General features: G+C 40.6%; 1 protein-coding gene across 1 annotated transcript in view; it reads left to right on the top strand.

Moving 5' to 3' along the window:
• The first annotated feature begins 5,304 nt into the window (after positions 1 to 5,304).
• Pter (phosphotriesterase related) overlaps positions 5,305 to 15,641 on the top strand; it is a 61,757-nt gene continuing 51,420 nt past the window's right edge. Inside the window, exon 1 of the mRNA XM_055593847.1 lies at positions 5,305 to 5,369. The gene's annotated coding sequence lies outside the window, so the exon portion shown is untranslated. The remainder of the gene's footprint in view (positions 5,370 to 15,641) is intronic.

Here is a 15,641-nt window from a genome sequence, read left to right as displayed (position 1 = left end):
TTTAGAGATTGTGGAAAATGATGCTATGAACACAAATGTATAAATATCTGGGTCAGGCCCTATTTCACCTCTTGTCTTAGTTAGAATTTCTACGATGAAACACCTTGAAAGCAAGTTGGGGAGAAAAGGGTTTATTTGGTTTACATTTCCACAGCAGTGTTTGTTGCTAAAGAAGTCAAAACAGGAACTCAAACAGGGCAGGAACCTGGAGGCAGGAGCTGATGCAAAGGCCATAGAGGAGTGTTGCATACTGGCTTGCTCCTCATGGCTTGCTCAGCCTGTTCTCTTACAGAACCCAGACCTCCAGCCCAGAGATGGAACCACCCACCGTAGGCTGGGCCCTCCCCTATTGATCACCAATTGAGAAAATGCCTTACATCTGGATTTCATGGGGGCATTTCCTCAACGGAGGCCAGTCCTCTCTGATGACTCTAGTTTGTGTCAAGTTAACACACAAAACCAGCTAGTAAAGCTATATACCAAAAAGAGAAATTGCTGAATCATATGGTAATTTTGCTTCTTTTCTTTCTTTTTTGAGAAGCTTTTTCACAACAAGGTGTGGTTTGATTTTCAAAGGCAGCTCTGGTTTACCTCAAAATCACTTGTGATTCTCCCTGCCTCTGCCTCCTGAGTGATGGAATTACAGCCAAGATTGATGTGCCTGGTCACTGATCCCTAAGAAAGATTATATAATTACCTATAGACATCTGCTTAGTAAAACTTTCACTCAACTTGAAGATTATATGTTTTCAATTTAATTTTTAATAGCCGAAATGATTTTACTTTATTTCCCTTTTATTTCATTATTATTTGAAGGGCTAGTGATTAAATTCAGGGCCCTGCACACACAAGCCTTCCTTCGTTGTTAAACAGGAAGATAAAATATGTTGAATAGTTACTTTGGGGGAGGTTATATAAAAGATAGGAATTTAACAGGAAAATGACATGCTGAGCGTTTGGGTCTGGTCCTTTTATGCACTGGTCTCTAGTCCTAGAAATGATAGGAATGGTTCTCTACACTCTGATCAAAACTGAAACTATTAACTTCTCAAGTCTCCTGTTAATGCTAACGTCTAATTAACAGTTAAGCCTGGGGTAGCAGCATTTACAGCACTGATGGCATTGGTTGTGTTCTCATAGTTACCAAATGGATGCTTCTCTGAATTTCTCTAGGTTTTGTCTTCTAGAGTGTTTCTATAAACTGTTTGTGTACATAATTAAAATGACTCACCTAGGATTGTGAAAAAGCCGGGTATTTCTTGCATTTTAACCCAAACAGCAAGGGGCTATGGAGGTCTGGGCTTGATTTTTATTCTCTCTCTGCCAATTTAGCCTCTCTGAGTACAGGTACTGCTGAAAATCAAAGACCCTGTAAGAGTGGAAAGCAAATGCTGTAGAAATGAGAATGTGTTTGAACTAAATCCTTAACTGGGAGGTTGATTTAGAAATCTTTGGTTCCTTAATAATGAGATGTTCAACTTCAGTATTTGATCATGACCATTGTTACCCAAGGATTCAAAAATATTCCCAAGCAAAGTTCCTAGGGGGTGGGGAGCAGGACAGAGATTAAACGGTGAAGTGGAGCATAAGCTTGATGCCAGGTTTAGTGTTAACCATCATAGCTCTTCTTTTCCAGTCATTCTTGTTATGTTATACACAAAGCTAATAGATTCTGAGGTCAGCAAAAAGGCTTCTGTCCCTTAGTTTTATATTTTCTAAAAAGGTATGAGACATAATGTCTTCTACACATGACAGGAAAGTTGCACCCATGAAATTTCAACAACATGGCTGCCTAAACAAGACCTGAAAATGAGGGTACCAACTGACACACCAACATTGGTGAGAGAAAGCTCACAAGGCTCCACCCACAGAGGAAGTGTTACAGACAACTAGTGGATGCTGAGAGAGGAAGAATGGGTCTTTTTCCAGGTAGGAGCTCCCCAACAGTGATGCAACCTAAGTGGTCGCCTCTAAACACATATACACATGAGTGACACTAAGTGAACTCAACAGGTTGTGTCTATAAATTTATGTGTGTCTGTGACAAACATAATTAAAGAAACAGAAGCCATGAATTTGAGAAGAAAAGGGGAATATATGGGGGAGGCTGTAGGAAGGACAAGTGAGGAGAAATAATGTAAATACAATAATTACATATGAAATCATAATAAATAAATATTTGTTACTTTTAATGTATATGTCTGTGTATGGGTTTGTACATGAGTTCCCGAGGAAACCAGAGGATGGTGTTGAAGCCTCTGGCACTGGAGATAGAGGCAGTTGTGAGTTGCCCAACATGGTTACTGGAACCTGAACTGGGGTCCTCCGCAATAGCCATAAGTGAGCCATCTCTCCAGCCTCCATTTTACTTATTTTTGAAGTTCAATGGTATTTGTTAATTAACTAGCAATAGCATAAAAATCACTTATAAGATGCAACAAGATACCATATAAAGCCAGACACAACCTGTTGAAGTGTTTCACTACTGTCCGTGGTCTTGCTTTTGCTGGGGAAGTGTTTAACTACAGATATTTTACATATTTAATATTTTAAATATTAATTTGAAATTTCTGTTTCCCTCCAAGACAAATAGAGTCTATGGCCATTTTTCTTTAACACTGTCTTTTTAAGGTAAAAGACACAGAAGTAAGAGTCCTCATGTGAAATCTATCATGAATACTGCCAATGGGTTTAATGTGGGCATCAGAGAATTTAGTAACTTCCACAAAGAAAACCTGAAGTCAGTTTTTAACATGAACCTTGCGCATAATTTCATCTCTGGCAGCATGAACGCTAAAATACATAACATTATAAATAATGGACTCTTAGGCCTCTCTTTAACAGCCATTGTCAGGTACACACTAGTATGGCTTCGTGGGTACAGTGCAAGCAATGAAAAGTGGTAGCCAGCACTGAAATCACTCCTGAAGCCTCCCTCAATCCATCTATTCATTATACAATCACAGTGGGAGCCCCACTCATACCGGCAATATTCAAGTCTCCCAGTACTCATGGCAGAGACTAACTCATAGGTGGGTATTCTGCACTTCCTAACTTCTACATTTATTTTTGTCTCTTATTTCGAGGCCCTACATTTATTCTCATTTGTCTTTCTAAGATTTACCCGGCCACATTGTTCTTGATATCTGACCCTTACTAACCCCTTTCTCAAGGGCTTCTCAAACTGTAACGCTGCTTAAAAAGAAAAGTAAATGAGGAAAGAAAAGAGAGTTTGTGTAACCTTTTTCTTCTTTCTTGCCTTCTGACTTGAATAACCTTATTTTCTGCCCTCCAATCAGGGGCACCTAAGAAGATATGATAGCATGGTTGATAAAAACTAAACTGGATTTTAGTCCTGGCCTTGAACTTGAAGAACATATTCTAAGTCTCTTTTCTTGTGTGTAATCAGATTTTTAAAATAGGTTATATATATGTTGTTTAAAAATTGAGTGCAAGGACCTGCAAAATGACTTAGCAGATAGAGGTGACTTGCCCAAACAGTCAGGTGACATGAATTTCATCCCAGGACCCATATAGTGAAAGGAAATCTGGTGAAAATCGTTTTCCCGGATGGACACTAGAAGAAGGAGAAAACAGTGAACAGGACAGGAGCCTACCACAGAGGGCCTCTGAAAGACTCTACCCAGCAGTGTATCAAAGTAGATGCTGAGACTCATAACCAAACTTTGGGCAGAGTGCAGGGAATCTTATAAAAGAAGGGGGAGACCTGGAGAGGACAGGAGCTCCACAAGGAGATCAACAGAACCAAAACATCTGGGCACAGGGGTCTTTTCTGGGACTGATACTCCAACCAAGGACCATGCATGGAGATAACCTAGAACCCCTGCACAGATGTAGGCCATGGCAGCTCAGCATCCAAGAGGGTTCCCTAGTAAGAAGAACAGGGACTGTCTCTGACAAGAACTCAGTGGCCACCACTTCTCCCCCCCCTCTCCCCCAAGTGGGGAGCAGCCTTGCCAGGCCACGAGTGGGGAGCAGCCTTGCCAGGCCACGGAGGAGGACAATGCAGCCAGTCCTGATGAGACCTGATAAACTAGGGTAGGATGGAAAGGGAGGAGAACCTCCCCTATCAGTGGACTTGGAGAGGAGAATAGGAGGAGATGAGGAAGGGAGGGTGGGATTGGGAGGGAGTAGGGAGGGGGCTACAGCTGGGATAAAAAGAGAATAAATAAATAAATAAATAAATAAATAAATAAATAAATAAATAAATAAAAATAAAATTTTAATTAAAAAAGAAAGAAAATTAACAAAGACAAAAAAATCATTTTCACACACACACAAATAAATAATTAATAAATAAATAAATAAAATGCAACAAATTTTAAACAAGTAAAAATCATTTTAAAAATTAAGCACAAAACACACTGCCTTTAAAACAGAACAGAACTGCCTTCATCAGTCATCAATTCTTAGCACCAAACTTCTGAGTTCCTCAGAAATGAGTGCTCTAGGGCCTTCCTCTTTTCCTCAGATTTCAGATGAAAATGAACTGGTAGTTCAGTGCAGAAAGGTATTGCACTGTATTGAGGCAGCGGCTCCTAGGACCTTGTTCTGCAGACTTTGCGTATTTACTAAGACCGTTTTACTGACACCAAGTACCAGGGCTGCCTCAACTGCTCTACCACAGCACTCTAATTTTAAATGCAGCAAGCAAGTCCAGGAAAACAAAAAACAAAGATAAAAAACAAACAAACAAAAAAACTCAGCAAGGAATACAAAATCAGAGCTCTCTGTGTTAAGCATGAGGATCCAAAACGCAGCGCGACATCAAATTGCCAGTGCTCTAATAGGCTCCATTTCAGGACACATAAAATTATGACTCAAGGAGTCGGTCTTTCCAGGATGTTTTATGGAGAACTGAGGCCTGGTGAAAACCCTGCAGCTTCCCCTTGAGGATCTCACATCAGCTGGGCCAAAGAGAAATGTGGCAATTAGGGTGCAGAGTGGGTGGGCTCATAGCCCAGCCTCTGAGAGACTCTCCTTAGCGGCAACCCTGGGGCTTGCGCAAGAGTAGGCTCTTTAGCTGGTGTGAGCCCAGCCTGGACCTAAAAGCCTGACTTGCTGAGCAGAAACCTAATGGGCGTGGTCTCAGGACTAGCATAGGCTCCAAAGGAGAGGCTCTGGGCCGGGGTGGGGCGTGACTTAGGGGGAAAGGCTACAAAAAAAGCCAATGTGGGAGGGTCGGAAGTGGGGCTAGGAGGCGGGTTGGGGGGGGTAAAGGGCGGGGGAAGACAACTGAAACGGAGGGGGAAGCAGAAATAGCTCAAGTTCCCAGGGGAGAAGGCGGCGCAAGGCAGGAGGAAGAAAGCCTGGGAGCTGGTGAAGGAGCTGTGGGCCCGGTAGGAAAGGTGAGGGATCTAGGCCTGTAACTCCGGGCTCCTCCTGCGCAAGGGAACGCTGCACGGTGGCCCCACTGCGTTTTTCCGAAGGTTACCGAGAGGTTGCCTGGCTTCTGGAGCTCTGGTCTTTGGGGAGCTGGCTGGGCTCGCAGAGATCTGAGATTCAAGTCTCCGAAAGTCTGACTTGAAAGCTCACGACCCTGGCTGCGTCCCCATGCTTTACTTGCTCTGCTCTGTTTGACTACAGAGCCCTAGGGACCTGTTGGGACAGCGGTGCCTGGGAGAGAGGGGAAACGGAAGGTAGAGGCCTCTGTACCCAGCTCGGGTTGTTTTTTTTTTTTTTTTTTTTAACTAGCTTTGACATCAGAAGCCTCAGCCCGGAGCCTTTACTTTTCATGGCTCTATTCCAACAGTTAAGTGCGTCTCCTTAGATCTCTGAGCAAAGTTTGTACAGCCTTGACACTGAGTGGTGGCTGAAAAGGTGCCTTGGGTATAGTGATATCTGCCGGGGAGGACATCTTCAAAGCTCTGCGGACATTGGGGAGACTGACAATCGTTTAATTTTCGTCCTGAAGGACCCTGCATTCATTGCCACAGGGAAGGAGTAGGAAGAGTCCCAGGACTAGACACCCACTTCTTGGCCCATTTCTTTTTGTTTAAGTAGATAGATGTATGTTCGGCAGTTATCTTTGAGGGGTGCCATTCTATAATAACCAACTCCCTTCAAACGAAGAAAGAAAAAGGAAGGGAGGGATGGAAGGAAAGAAAAAGAAAGAAAGGAAAGAAAGAAGGAAAGAAAGAAAGATCCATCCACAGTGCACACTGTAGTAAATTAAGTTTTCATTTGTGGAGGCTGGATGTTACTCTAGAGTTATCAAAGTTACTAAAACATATTATATGCAGTTTTGGAATAAAGGATTTTGTTCTGTTCCTGGACTCTGAATCCTAGGGATGTCCAAGTACTTGCTGTTTGACGTTTAGTGAAAGTCAGCTGCCGGATGGAGCCTGAACTCTGTACTCTAATCTATCACACACACAGTTGCCAGGTAGTGTCATAGTGTCTTGGATGAGCAAGCTCAGGTAGAGAACCTTCAAGCCCCACTGCTGGAAGGCATTGGAGGACGGGTTGTTCTGTTTTTCTTACTCGAAAGCCCATGATTGTATTTTCCCTTAGACTATCTCTACTTCATAAATTATAGGCCTGTCTCACCTCCAACACATACACCATGATATCAGTGAGATACAGCAAAAGAATCACCTCTGGTGGCCTGCCTTGGTACCCTTGCACCAGCTACTAAGGATGTTAGGGCAAGAGGATTTCAAGTCCCAATCCAGCCTGAGCTACAGAGTAAGACCTTGTTACGAAATAGAAAATTTAAAAGAGACTAGAGCTGAAACTCAGAGGCACACTATTTTAAAGAGAGAGGTTGTGGCTGCTGGTTTGAGGAACTTAGACCTATGATGAGTCTGTCTGGTTCCAGCTCTGTAGTCACAGAACTTTGTACAAGTTGCTTGTCTTTCCTAGGTACATAGACCATTGGTCTCTTTACTCAACCTAATAATCTATGGATTTATTAAAGTAAGATACTGCTTTTAGTTAATGATATTTTGGTCATATCAGGTGTTGAAATTATAGGATGGCCAGGAAGGGTTACTCTATTCAATCAATAAATATGTATTCTGTGCCTGAATACACAGAGAGACTATAACAAGAACAGGACAAATTAAGACACCAGATTCTTGAGTTCATATTCTGTTTGGGAGTGAAGGACCCACCAAACAGATGAATATGTAGATACAGCCTGTAAGTAGGGGGTTGGGGTGGATAACAATGGAGAGGGTGCACTTTGGATTTGGTGATGGTTGATGTGAGAAGATAAGAAGGGCTTTTTCTGGAACCTACAAAGGCCGGGAGGCATGAAAGAATTTGATGTTTTCTAGGAACTTCTGGAAGGTTTCAGTGTCTGTTTCAAGATGAAGTTGGGGATCTGGGTGGGAACAGTGTTTGTAGGGATTTATGCCATTTGAAAAGGACTGTGGCTTTCAGTGTTCTTCACATCACAGGGAAGTGACATGAAGGTGGGTGTGATGAACTCCAAATACAAACTGAGGATGGGTCTGGTGAAGTCAGTGGCAGTGGAGGCTGAGAAAGCAAAGTTGTCAAAGTCACATAAAATACAACTTCCTGATGTTTGCTTACGATAACCCTTCAGTTCCCTCACTTGACTTAGTATTCATTTTGCCTTTTCCTCCGTATTACTAATTCCCATATAGCACACTATTTCTATTTATAACCTTGTCATTTAGGCCCTCTTTACCAAATGTCTCGTTCTTGAGAACTGAAGTATGTGTGAGAGAGCCCCTGATGTTTGGGACTTCACCATGTCTTGAGTCTCCTTCCTGAGTTTTCTGTGTGCTGGGATTTCAGGTGTGTGTCACCACAGCCAGCCAGGTGTCTTTAATGTTGTTGCCTTAACTGCTGTTTCCTCAGGGCAAATGCAAATTGGGTTTTTAAGGATTTACTGAATGAGTACATTTGTTGAGTACTTTAAATCTTGATTTCATTGAACTTGTTATTGATGTGGTTGTGAAAGTAAAGGGGGGAAATCAAAGATGAGTCTCGGTTTACTACCTTGGAAACTGAGTAGATGTCCATGTTGGGATCAGGCGCATGTTTCCTAACAGTCTAGGCTAATAATGACTGAAAAAGCAGGACCAATTGGGGAAAAGATAGAAGAGAAGTTCTCTGGTTGGTATTAAGCCTGTAATGTGTAGGTTTCATTCTTTCTTGTCTCTCTGATCAAATACCTGACAAGAAGCATTTAAAGTTGGAGGCTTTTTTTTTGGCTCACAGTTTAAGGGTGCAGTCTGTCACCACAGAGAAGGCATAGCAGTAGGAACATGAAGTAACTGGTCATGTTGTGGTCACCATCAGGAAGAAGAAATGAATGTTGGTGTTCAGCTGGCCTCCCCCTTTCATCCTTTATCCATTCTAGGGCCCTAACTCATGAGATTTTGCTACCTACACTCAGGGAAGGCTTTCCCATCAGTCACTCCTCTCTGGGAAAACCCTCACAGAGCAAGATTAAGAGGAAAGAGATTAATTTAGCTCCATGTTACCCTCTAAGAATTACTTAATTTTATTGTTGTGATGAGACACCTAGGAAAAACCAATTTAAGGAAGGCTTTTGGCTTCCTTGTTGGCTTTCTCTTTTGGCTCATACTTCAGGATACTTTGTATCATGGTGAGGAAGTGATAGAAGCAGGAGCTTGGGGCAGCTGGTCACACTGTAACCACAGTCAGGAAACAGAAGCTCATGAATGCTAGTACTCAGGCTGCATCCCAGCCAAGGAAACGGGATTAAAATAATCCCATACAGGTATGGCCAATAACTAATTAAATCAAGATAATTCCTCACAAGTGTGCATGGAGCCTTCTCTTCTAAGCAATTCTAGATTCTTGTCAAGTTGACAATTAACGTGATCTATCATGTAATGTTAGCTACTTGAAATTGCCTAGAAATTCACTTTTGTTGCCTTTAGTCTCTGAGATTGGAGAATTTGCTGGTGCATCCTCACCTAGACAGTCCGGCCTTACAGACTCCAGGAGCTCTGAGCCCCATTTCTGTCTCTAATTTACCAGATACCCAGAGAGCCTCGTGGAAGGGGCTGTACAAGACTTTTCTTATGACTGACGTTCATTCGTTGTTGTGGGGCTGACAGGTCCACTGGTTCCCACAGTACCCTGCTCAGCTTCACGATTTTAGCCAAAACTGGAGAGAAGACCATTTAGATGCTTAGTTATATCCTGCAAGCACAGCAAAGGTTGAAGTAAAAATACATCCAGACTCAATACTCAGAAAGGGTGGAAGTCAAGGCTCCCATTTTTATTTGGAAAAACATATGTGTATGTGTGTGTGTTTGTGTGTGTGTGTGTGTGTATAATGTTTAGTATGCTGCCAAGTTTTCCAATATGGAGGAATGATCATGGATGAGTTGTGAAGAGACATTTCTTCCCAAATGCAGTTATCAGTGGATGCATTTTCAAAACTGATTTGTCACCAAAGGACATTTGAAATGAATCATGTATACTTACCATTAACTAATATTTTTTTTCCCATTCAGCTTAAAGGGCATTTAAAGTATGATTTTCTGACTATCGTACTTGGATATGAGAGCATCAGATCTGGGCTTTGCTCCCTGAATCCTGTAGACATTGTGGTCTCTTGATTGTGACTTAAACAGAAGTGAAGCAAGAACATTTAGCTTTGGGCAGAGCTGGGCTGCATTCTGAGGGGCGCCAGCTATAAATCCAGCCTCCCTGGAGGTCAAACATCAACATTCCCCCCTTCTTGTACTCAAACGAGTGATATGATGATGATAAATTGCTTGGACGTGACTGCCCCAAGCACTGGTATGATGGATTGTGTTGTTCAAGGCATGACCAAAGATTCTCTATTGTCAGTGCATGATATTAGTTAGTATTGACAATATTCATAAATAGTCTTCTGCCAATTTTGATCTCTGCTTTACATATTAAATTCTCTGCTTGCAGGCCATGGCTCTTAGTTCTGAGGCAACTCTGTTTTCTACAGAGTTGATGTGGATAACCAGCCTTTTGTTCTTCTTCTCCCTCCTTATTAAGATGGTGTGAGGTGTGCTTAGTTGTACACAGCAAACACTGTCTTCACAGAAACTTTTAAAATAGTAATTATTAGTCTTTATCACTAACTCTGCAGTAAGAACAGCTTATCCTACAGTGGCTTAATTGGGTAATTATTTGGTGTTTGAGGAGCATTTTGAATAGAATATTGGTAAATATTATTGTTAATTTCATGCTCTTTTGTGTAATTAAAAGCCCATGCCTCCACGAAATCTTCAGTATTATTGAGAATCAACTAAGATTTCTACTCTGCTGTGGCTGACCATTAACCAAACTATGCATATATTGATCTTTAAAATATCTTAAACATTTTCATGAACTCTCAAACCTATCTTTTGCTTACCCCTGCTACAAGTCCTGTCCATGACATAATTCACGTATGTGAAAGGTTAAATCCAGTCTTGTTTTCTAGAAGCCTATCATCCCCACCTCAGGTCAGCACTAGTCCCCACCATACCACTGCTAGACACAGTGCATGATGTCTGTTTACCTTTTTCAGTAGCCTCCTGGTTTAATTGGTCTAAGACCATGCTGTCAGCACTCACCTGAAATCATCAAAATCTGCCACACTGTGTTAGGCTGAAGTATACATGTCTGGCCTGCCTTTTCTTACAGATTCATCACTCTGTGTGTAGTACCTTGAACCCGGAGGCCTAGTTAACGGGCATTTCTGTAACTTAGATCAGATGGCCTGCATTACTGGACTACATTTGTTTGTTTGGTCTACCATAACAAAACACCACAAACTGGGTGGCTTAATAAACAGAAATGGTCTCCTCTCACAGTCAAGAGATTGGGAATTCAAGATCCAAGGGACAGCCAGGTTGTTTTCTCCCGAGGCCCCACTGTTTGGCTGGCAGATGGCCATCTTTTTCCTCTGTCTGTACTTCGCCACCTCCCCCTTTGTGTTCTAATCTCCTCTTCTTACGGAAACACCCAGTCCAGTTGAGTAAGCGCTACCTTGGCAACCTCATTTAACAAAATTCCTTTTTAACAAAATTCCTTCATAAGACCCTTTGGCCAAGCAGCCTTGTTCTGAGGCACTGCGGGTTACAAATTCAAATGTGTGGATAGTCAGGGACAGGATAATTCCAGTGTACTATGGTAATGGTTTCTTGAATGACTACTTTTGGAGTAATTTTCTTTATCAAATGTGAGCTGCTAAGTGATGAATGCAAGTCCCTGGAGTCTCCTTTATTCAAGAACTTCTCTTGAATATTATTTGAAAAGAAACTTTATGCCTGTGACCTAACATTAAAAAAGTGAAAGTGAAGCAGCATCACTCAGTGAATTAGGCAGAATTTATTAGGCAGCCTAATATATACACAGTCAACTTTATGCCTTATTACCTGAACTGTAACCATTCAAATATTTTCTTAGTAATTTGCAAGCATTTTATATACAAGAATTTTCTAAATGTGTTGTTGGCAGTATAGTAAGTTTTAGGTCAGGTTGGGCCAAAGTAAATAAGTAAATAAATACAAAAACAAAAAGAGGAAACGGATGCTATCTGTAGGGCTCTGACAGTACAAGATGTGATACTCACAAGCCTGAATGAGATGATGTTTACACACATATGTTAGATAATTCTTATGTAAGAAGAGAGGTTTTAGTTCTGTGATTGTCAATTTCAATTTTCAACCTGGTTGAATTTGGGATGAGCTAGTAGACACACGTGTAGGTTTTTCTCTGAGGGAATTTCTGAAGAGGTGTAAATGAGGAGGACCCACTGTGAGTGTGGGCGTTCCCGCCTCAGGGCTGGCGCCCTGGACTGGCTAAGAAGAGGAAAAGGAGTGGGTAGACTCAACACCAGCATATCAGCATATTACCCCCTCTCTCCCTCTCTCTCTCTCTCTCTCTCTCTCTCTCTCTCTCTCTCTGCTTCTAGACTGAGACTCAAGGTGACCAAATGCTTCAAGTGTGTACTGACTGGCACGCTGTCTCCAATATAAACCGACTGTAGTCTCAACCAGAAGCCAGGATAGGCTCTTCCCCCTTTTCTTTGCTCCTGGTCAGGTCGCAAGATTGCAGTGAATACAAACTATGGGTTGCTCCACCGGAAAGTACTGCTGAAACCCTTATGTTAGAAGGCTCCGAGACTGCCTTTCCTAGCTAAATGCATCTGTTTATTTGCTAGCATATGCTGTGTCTGTTACTTCCACAATTCTGTACTTTCTACTAGCTTCCTAGAGTCTAGTTTGCTTCGGTCCTTGATGTGGGAGCCAGGTTATTCACCACCACACTAACCATTGAACTTCCTGCCCAACGCTGTATCTGAAAACTGCTCTCTGCTGTAGCAAGAACATTCTTAGGGGCTCATATTAGGCAAGAGCGTTCTTCAGAGGGCTCGTTTTCTGGAGCGCAGTTCCCTTCTATCATTGACAGTGTGTCCGAGTTTTCCCACAAGGAAGGCTAGAAACTCCATGGGACCTCGCTAGTCTCACATTTCTCATGCCTGATGTAGGTTTCCATTGATTTCCGTGCTGCTCCGAACTTGAATCATTATTACTCAGTCATGCACATTTTCAAAGATGGTCTTCTTTCTCCTCTGTATTAAATATCTTGTAGCAACTCAGTAGTGTAGTATTTTCTACGTCAAATACTGACAGCACTGAGACTCTGTTGTGATATTGGTGTGGAGGTGATGAGGCAGAAGAGGAAGGCCCTTTTGCTCAGTGTTGCAATGCCCATCTTCATCTCTCATTTCTTCTCAACAGGATCTTTTCACTTCTTGTTTATAAGTGTACTTGGGGTAGACAGAGGAAAATATCTCAGAGTAACAGTTCCAGGTGTAAATTGCTCTTCTTGAAGAGTCTATGGATTTCTGTTGGTTTATAAAATTTCTCTTGTTAGACTTGTGCCATATATAAGAACATCCTCAATTTTGTTGTAATAGGGATCTTCATGAGGCTATGATACCTCTTGTTCTTTCTATAGTATGGTTAAAGAATATATAGAATTTTGCAATGTATTATTGAAAAATACAATACAATATAATGGCATTGTAAGGTGTGTGTGTGTGTGTAAGAATGTTTCCATTTTATTACAGTTTTCTTTGTAGCACACTAGCCAAAATACATTTATATTATTTATTGTTTTTAATGCAATAGTTTCGCAGCATTTTTGTGTTTTGTTTGATTTTCTTTTTAGTGCTGGGGATCAAGTCCAGGACTCTGGCTACCTCCCATCCTCAGACACTGTGAAGAATTCTTACATGTTGTTTCTGTACAGTGAATGATGGACAAAACTTTGGAGTTTTTGTCTATAAATATTACAAGGCTTAATAAGTAACTGTACTCTGTCTGACAATAATGTCTTAATCCATATTCTTTAAACCATATATCATATTTATGTCTTTAAACAACCATCATTTAAAATAATGTCCACAATTGTAGGATCAATAAACAGGTCTGAGAGTTGAAATTGGATAATAGCTTTCTCAGCCTAGCTAGAAGTCAAGATTATATTTCTGATAAGTGAGGGGCAATGTTAGTAGTTACTTCTGTAACAAGCTTGAGAAGGAATCCTATAAGATGTTGTAGACATGTTGACAGTCTTTTAATTCTCACAAACAATGTAAGTTTGTGAAATGAAACTTGGGTTGTTGTCCAATAATCTTCAAGAGAATTTGTTATTCCCATATGCTGTCTTCAGCCAATTCACTTTTCAACTTCAGGATTACCTTTATATATATATATAATTGCAACACAAATGTGTTTATTATATATTATTCTGGAACAGAATAAAATAAACACTTGATTGAAACATTTTAAAATAACCATGTTATATCAATTCAAACCCGCAAGGAGAATTATGTCAAACATTCATAAAACATTAACAATACCCAAGTGGATTACTATATTGATTTTTTAAAACTGTACATCACTGTCCAGTAAATAATAAAACATTTATTGGTTGTTTGATTGGCACCAAATCTTCAGAATAGCTTCTGTGTTTCTACTATAATGATTAGAAATTGCTGTTAAACTGTATGTACATATACATGTATGTAGGTAGAGAGTGGATCACTTTCTCAGTCACTCGGGAAATAATAGTGTTGAATTTCGTCATTGGAATTTCTTATTTGAGGGCTAATGAGGCCATCATCATGTATGCTGTACTTCTGTTTCCTCTTATGAGCAGTAGAAAGGATAACAAATACTTAACAGTCTGGAATTTCTGGTTTGTAAAGCCATTTGATTTCATTCATCTGTTATTAGTAATGTGTGGTTTATAGTATCTTGAAAGAAACTACATACTGTAAAAGGAGAATTTTAGGGAAAGGCATCAGTAGCTTCATAGTCTTTGTAGAGAAGGTGTCAGTTGTGTACTTCATGTATGTCTATTCATTGTCTCTCTCCTCTCTCTCTCTCTCTCTCTCTCTCTCTCTCTCTCTCCTCTCTCTCCTCACTATATAAGTGGCACACCTAAAACTCTATATGAATCAGGCTGACTTCAAATTTAGAAACCTGTAGGCTTCCCTGCCTCCCGAATGCTGGGATTAAAGGCATGGGCCACCACACCAATTGCCATTCTCATAACATCCAAATATTGAGCTTGCAGAGAAACTGTGGAAGCCATATACATACCACCTCTTCAGAAGCCATCCTAGAACTTGGATTTGGAAGACACTTTAGGGATCACCCATTTAACTTTTACAGTTTGTTAATAAGGAAACTGAGAACCACAGATTTGTTTGCCCAAGGGCAAGGTTTAAGCACAGTAACATCCTTTGTAATATTTATGGTAAAGTTCTAGCTTTTATTTCTCTTGAGAAAATTGTAATGTATTCAGAAAAACCATCATTTTCCAATCTGTCCATTTTCCCATATTGATTGGTTGTGCTGCCTAGTTTTATTTCAACTTGGCACAAACTAGAGGCACTGGAGAAGAGGGAGCCTCAAATAAAAAAAACAAGAAAGAAAGAAAGAAAAGAAAATGTTTCCAACAAGGTAGGGATGTAGGGATGCCTGTCCGACATTTTCTTAATTAGTGATGGATGCATTGTGGATGGTGCCGTCCATGAGTAGGTGGTCCTGGGTTCTGTAAGAGAGCAGGCTGAGCAAGCTGTAAGGAGCAAGCCAGTAAGCAGCATCCCTCCATGGCCTCTGCATCAGCTCCTGCCTCCAGGTTTCTTCCCTGTTTTGAGTTTCTGTCCTGACCTCCTTTGATGATGAACAGAGATGTGGAAGAGCAAGCCAAATAAACTCTTTCCTCCCCAAAGTTGCTTTGGTCATGGTATTTCATCACAGGGATGGAAACCCTAACTAAAATATTGATTAAGTATAGTAAGTTGAAAGTAACTTTTGACAACATTCAAAATATTTTATAACTATCATTTAATATGTGTTATATACTACAACATTGAATTGGGAAATTTACCTAAAAAAAAAAAAAAACAAAAAACCAGGAATTATTTCTATTTCTTTCAGGATTCTTGAATGAGAGAGAAGAATCTAATATTTTTTTAAATGGCAAGATATATGTATAAATATGATTTCTTTTCTTATATCAAATATACATGGTTTTAAAAACATCCTAAGTTCTTGTTACATTTATTTATTTCTTATGTATGTATATCTGGGTGTAACCATGACATGACTTGCATATGGATATCA

The sequence above is a fragment of the Psammomys obesus genome, unplaced genomic scaffold (genome assembly GCF_907164565.1).
Source record: "Psammomys obesus unplaced genomic scaffold, mPsaObe1.curated_primary_1811, whole genome shotgun sequence".
Classification (NCBI taxonomy): domain Eukaryota; kingdom Metazoa; phylum Chordata; class Mammalia; order Rodentia; family Muridae; genus Psammomys; species Psammomys obesus.
This window is presented reverse-complemented; position numbering and strand designations above follow the sequence as displayed.